Source organism: Haliotis rubra, unplaced genomic scaffold (assembly GCF_003918875.1).
Source record: "Haliotis rubra isolate DU_JTF1 unplaced genomic scaffold, ASM391887v1 Scf1121, whole genome shotgun sequence".
Lineage (NCBI taxonomy): Eukaryota > Metazoa > Mollusca > Gastropoda > Lepetellida > Haliotidae > Haliotis > Haliotis rubra.
The window spans coordinates 264,800-271,357 of NW_025765028.1; the positions used below are offsets into that span (position 1 = coordinate 264,800).

A 6,558-nucleotide genomic window follows, 5' to 3' on the forward strand; every position below is an offset into this window, starting at 1 on the left:
AATTTCGACAGACCACAGAACAATCGGTTTTGAGTATCAATAGTCACTGTATACATTTGTGTCAATGACGTGTGCACCACCTTGGTGAAGCATCTCCTGCCAAGTATGTGAAGCTTCAAGAACGTGAGGACTTCCCAAATTGTGCTGGATCTATAGACGGAACTCATATCCCTGTTATTCGTCCAAAAGAAGCCCATGGCGACAGGGGATGGTATCCATTATTTTGCAAGGTGTATGTGACTACAGGTACCTGTTCACAGATATCACAGTTGGTTGGCCTGGTCAGATACATGACGCTTGAGTATTTGGAAGTTCAGAACTTTTCTATCGAGGTGAAACAAGAATGGAACGAGACTCCTAAAACCATGGCAAAGCATTCACCATGCCTATTCTCCTCACTGGAGATGCTGCTTACCCGTTGAAGACATGGTTGTTAAAACCATATACCAACCACTCAACCTTATCACCTTCACAGAAAGATTTCAGCTTCAGGTTGAGTCGAGCCAGGATGACATTTGAGAACTCATTCGGAATAATTATCTATTTCTTTCACATTTATATAGGTATGCAAAACCGTGTTGCGTTTACATGGATACATGTCCATAGGGTGCAAATTTACATATATGCAAAAATACTTTTGCACTACCTCTTGAGGTACATTTGCATGTACTTACGTGTGTACATTTACTCACATATGCAAATGTGTCGATGTTAAAGGGGTATAAAGTTTGACTCATCAGTAATACACATAACCGGCATGAGCGTTGGGGCGAGTTTCGGGATGGAAATTCTCAAAGTACTGACTGTACCTGTATTCGGAGCCATTCGCGACGTATTGCGACTGTTACCTACTTGGCGAGACAGATTGGATACCAGTTTGAAAATACCGAATTCCTGACAGCTGAAAACCACTTCTCCGGATTCAAGAAAGACAGTCGCATTGTGTTAAAAGACATCGACAGTGTAAAAACGTGGAACTTCGTAATTGCACTGACATAATATATAATTAATTTTGTTTGTTGTTTAAACCGCAATTAGCAATATTCCGGCTATATGACGACGGTCTGTGAATAATCGAGTCTGGTCCAGACAATCCAGTGATCAACAGCATGAGCATCGATCTGCCCAATTGGGAACTGATGACATGTGGCAACCAAGTCTACGCATAACGGATAACAGGACTGCATCACCATCAGTAAGCCTTGCCACCATTACCTAGTTGCCTTTTACGACAAGAATGAGTTACTGAAGATCAGTTTTATCGTGGATCATCAAGGGTACTTAAAATAGTAGAAACTGTTATTGACCAATGTTATTGCCTATTGTGACTGTGAAACACAATCTGTATGTGAAACAAAATCTGTATGTATCATGCATTTGTTGGTAACTCATTTAACTCGTGAGTTTATTTCGTGGTCAGTTATTTAGGTTCTATACGAATCAATTTCCGGACTCACCTTTGCATTTCAACTCGGAAATTACCTCGTAACAGATTGCCCACCATTGTCTGTTTGGCCAACGGCCAACGCTGAGGGCAACAACTCCAGCTGGTCGTCGGCAACAGATGCTGCGACTATTAGGCGTGTGACCACGTTACCGCTGATCAGTCTCCTGGGAAGATCTTGCAGACTGGCTGGACTTTATTCTATGACCATGCTCGACAGATCCATGAAACACGAAAGCGCACATTTCAACTACAATCTACCTTTTCGTCATAGTACGAGAGCACTATGTTTGCAGGTTTTGTTTGTGAGATAGACATGGCGCAGTGTAGATTTGGCTCGACTGTGTGGTTTCTTTACCATCTACGTTTCATCCGTTTTGCACACATGTCATAACTGTTCGAACAATTGAAAACTTCACAAAAGCTTCCAGGAGTTTATGCTTTAAAATGAATGCCCTGCAAACTTTACAAAAAATACAATCCGACTTCTTTCCTTTGTAAGCAAGCCAGGATAATGACGTTCCTTGACAAATCCTCACTAATATAGACAAAACGCATAATTGTAGGTAAAAGCGGATAAACACCAAATGGATTACGTTTTGTTAGCTTTAGCTCTGATGTTAATCCATCAGTAAATAACTAACTCATAACTCGGCATTAAAACGCGGCCTTCTGAATGGTAGCAGTTGTCACGGCTGTCCTAATTGATTCCGCGTCGTAACTGATCGTACAATCCTGCGGAGCCAACTGAAATGCCCAGGACGCGGAGTGATGGCTCGATTGCGGAAACAGGGTGACACATGAGACAGGCCGGAAGTAACATGACCGCTTCGTTTATCCTTTTGACGTGCGTGTTTGGAATCACGTCCGTTCCCGCATATCTCCCAGAACATGTAATATGAGCTGTTACATATTGCAGTAATACTAAACAATATACTGATCAGTCCATATGTGACTGCACTGTACAGATATTATATTGAAGCAACGCATGCATAAATATTGTCAATGTAGGCCTGCATGCAATTCATAACTGGAAAAAGTTTTTAGACCTTGTAAGGCCCAAATGAGAACTCTTGCATGGTCCGTCTCCCAATTCGCCATTTATATACTCTTCAAAAAGGTAGGGGAACTTCATTTTTAATTTACGATTGAAAAAATAGGAAGGTATATCGGAGTCATTCAATGTTGATGTGATGATAATGGTTTAGAATGTTTTGAGAGTACATCACCACTTGCTCCTGAAGAAGGGACAGGAAGTAGCACAGAAACGTCGTGTTAGACAATAAAGAAGAAGTTGCCATCCATATACTCGTCTTATATTCATACACTTGCACTTCCTTATGACCATAGTTGTTTGTACATTAATCGCTCTTGAAATATGATTGGTTTACGACGTGAAATTTGCATGTGTACGATTTTCATTTTCAAACAAAAAATACCGGCTAAAAACAAACTCTAACAACTGTGTGATGCAAGATGATTGTCAAAACTAATAGTCTACGGTGATTTTTCGACCTTTCTGAAAACCGTTAAAATCAAGAAAGACACCCCATGCACGTGTATGGGGCTACTGTGTTGGGCACGTGCATCTCATGCGTTGTGTTTAGTGCTGGTGATAAAGAGAAATGGTGGTGCGTTCATAAGAGGTCTGTCTTTGAAACGTTTGTTAACGCTTATACTTCCTATCCAAACTGAACGTTCAGGTTCCCCTACTTTTTATGAAGAGTATGTGCTTGAAATCATTACCCCTGACTGCAAGACATCTGAATAACCCAATCACGTGTACAAAACACACACTGAATAACCCCTTTGTAACCTTACGTAACTTCCACATAAAGCCCCTCAGTGAGAGACATGCATTTGCTGATTTGCCCACGGAAATGTGTGTCCTTCTTAAAGCACAAGAGCTCGAAAATGTAATCCAATTATTACACGAAGACAGGAGAGACAAGAGAACTACAGCTTGAAAGGATGTTGCTGTAAGTAATTGCATTACACACATTTTGTCCGTGTTCTGTGGAAATCAATATCAATATATAGAGAAAAAATAATATTGCCTGGTTTTGATAGATACGATATTGCCAAGCAACACTACCGCATAAGATACTGTGCCATCGCGGACACTTTCAACACAGAGGTTTTATGCATGAAATATGCCTTAATAACGTTAAGATGAAAAGCAAAGATAAATCTTCACATCGGCGAGGACTAGTGATGGTTAAATATTGCAACACGCGTCGCTTCAAGCAGACACCCTTTACACAGTTATGGGGAAAAAGTAAAACACAATAGAAAATAGTTTGATTAATTCCATCTTTATCATCTATGGATTAAATGGACGTAGGGCATAGGCTCATCAGTCTAGATTCTCATGTTTTACCTTTTCCCAATATCTACACATATGTCAGTCTATTTCTGTCTACATATAGCAGGTGCTCCGGTATGTTTGGTGGCCTAATTTGCAACTTATCCATGATTGATTCTGTTCGCAAGTAGATTGAAATGCATTGATATAATACTTCTCACACAAGACGGAGGTTCTCTATATCTTTATGTATGAGGCGCTTCCACTGACTCCATACATGAAAAAAGACACACGTTCCTGGTTTCTTGGAAAATGGCACTCAGAGCTTATCTTAAGCATTCTCATCTGCACGTGACGGGCAATCGATGAAGAAACTCACTACAAAATGTCAGTTTGAAAGATTTTCAACACAACACACATTTGCCTTTTCAGAATTTGAAAGGCATATTTAAAGGGACATAAGACGTTTTTCTGTTTATAATCAATTTAGCTGGCAGGTGGTTTGTAATATATTGAGAGAACTTTTAAGTTCTACGAATGTAACACAAAAGTGCCAAATTGCTGTAAAATATTACGAAAGTCTTTTTCTCAAAAAGAAAGCTATTGAATATGTATGAAGAGGGACACTTGATAATAGTCATTAACAAGATAGAGTTGTCTGCTCGATACTTCGGAATCTGACGGTGGCTTGTCGTATGCTATGGAAGGTCGAAACATAGTCGGTTATATAAGGCATAAAGAAAGCTGTGTATCTTTTGCGATGGTCCGAGTGAAGACAAAGAAAAGAAACAAAGTGCCAGATACCAAACTATTTATGTCTCACATGAGAACACCTGAAGTGAGACTCTCCGGGCTAGTATTGTCCAAAATAATTCCATGACGTAAACAGACACGACGTGCTTAAAAATATGTCACATGTCGGAACCTGAATTCAACATGCGAATTGTGTTCATAGCCCAGCCATTCCAGATCTCAACCAGATGGAGAATGTGTGGGGCCAGTTCGATCCTCCAGTACAAAATCCTGATGCATTGGAACAAGACCCTACATCAAGAATGTAAAACACCGCTGTGATGCCGCCTCCTCTCCCTGGACCAAGGTTCTGGAACACCACAGGACCCATTCTCTGATTCAGGCCTATTCCACCCCATACCGCATGATGCTTGCACCTCCCCATGAGTCTTTTTCAATAACACATTGGTCTGAGTAACGCTGGCCACGTTGTCGCCATTTTCTTGTTCTGCCATCTGCAGTTGATACGCAGTACCGACTCTCATCTGTGAACATAACAGTTCTGCATTGCCTGTATCGCCAGTTTTGGTGTTGTAGGGGAAACTGTAGACGTTCACACCGATGTTGAGGGGTGAGGATAGGTCCACGGTAAGGTCTACGGAAATGGAGGTTCCTGCTGTTAAGACGTCGGCGTACTGTATCAGTACTGATTGGTCTTCCGTGTGTTCCCCCTGTCTGGCGTGCTGTTTCGGATGCCTGCATGAAGGGATTCTGTACATGCTGTCGCACAACATGGCGGTCTTGTCGTCTTGTGGTCACCCTTGGTCTGCCAGTACGGGGGCGATCATTTGTGGTGTTAGTGGCCCGGAAACGTTGCTGCAGCCTGTAGATGGTCCGATAGTTGACCTGGAAGTGATTGGCAACGGCTTGTGCAGTATGGCCAGCTTCAGGTCTTCCTAGCGCCTGGTTCCTCTGAGGTGTCTCCCAAAACATTTCAAGTAAATTTAAGTATACCAGGTGTTTTAATCGTAGTATTTTTGTCATTTTAATGTATGGCTACGTCTCGGTATAAACGCCAATGGCTGAAGGGATGGTGTAAATCCAGCTAGGGTCCATGCAGGTAGCAAAGGTACTGTAAGTCCCCATGGTCCCTAGTATGGTGATCTACCTTCAGTTGTTGGCGATCTCTAGCCCAATTTTACATTGTATTGTCCAGAAATAATTTTCTACTTTTAAAGATATATGTTAGCTAGTTTTAACTCAATCTGTGATAATCTAGTGGTTTTACTGTCCTTCGTTGACAGGGTTTAATATATTATATGTATGTATTACAAATTTAGAACTAGTTTTAGTCACGATATGGCTGAAATATTGCTGATGTGACTTTAAATCTTAACTCACTCACTCACTCACTCTGAGGTGTCGTGAGTCGCGTCATCCTGCTGACGTTGAGATGTGAATGTTTCAACCAGGTTCCGGGTGCATTTTATAGGGCTGGTCCTTGTGAACAGCACGTGCAGCATGAGTTGCATGACAAACATGGAGAAAACCGTTCCATCTCCGAGATCAGGTTGCGTTTTTTAGACCTTTTCCTGGGTTCCATTCTGAGTTTGGGAAGGAATGTCTTTGCTCAGGTAAAGTTGGAGATGGTGTCAGAAATATACAATCAAACCATTAAATGAGTTTACAGTTATCCGTTTCTGCGAAGGAAAATTCCAAACTGACGTTTCTTTTGCTGCTTAGTATATTTGTACTCATACAACACTTTTAACAACTCCAACGTCTTAGTCAGATCGTATTTTATTTTTCAATTTTACAGTCATGAATCGTAAAGCAAAGATAATAACATATCTTGCAACTAGGACTTCAGTGTCATTCAGTATTTATGTACAAATGTCCGAACCTTAATAACCCGATCCGTATTATGAAAAATGACTCGTACTGGCCTCCCGAAAGGCCTCACCATTAACATCATGCGCATTAGCTAAGGCAACTATACGAGAATAACGACATTGAATACTCCCTGAAAGGTGTGTTGTTCAACCAGGGCAATGCACATGTGCACAGTTATGTTGGC

At 41.2% G+C, this 6,558-nt stretch overlaps 1 long non-coding RNA gene across 1 annotated transcript; it reads left to right on the forward strand.

Annotated features, from left to right (window-relative positions):
• The first annotated feature begins 5,419 nt into the window (after nt 1-5,419).
• On the forward strand, nt 5,420-6,015 carry LOC124290178. Its single transcript, XR_006901848.1, has 2 exons — nt 5,420-5,458; nt 5,901-6,015. It is a non-coding gene; the product is annotated as an uncharacterized LOC124290178 (long non-coding RNA).
• Nucleotides 6,016-6,558: the final 543 nt, after the last annotated feature.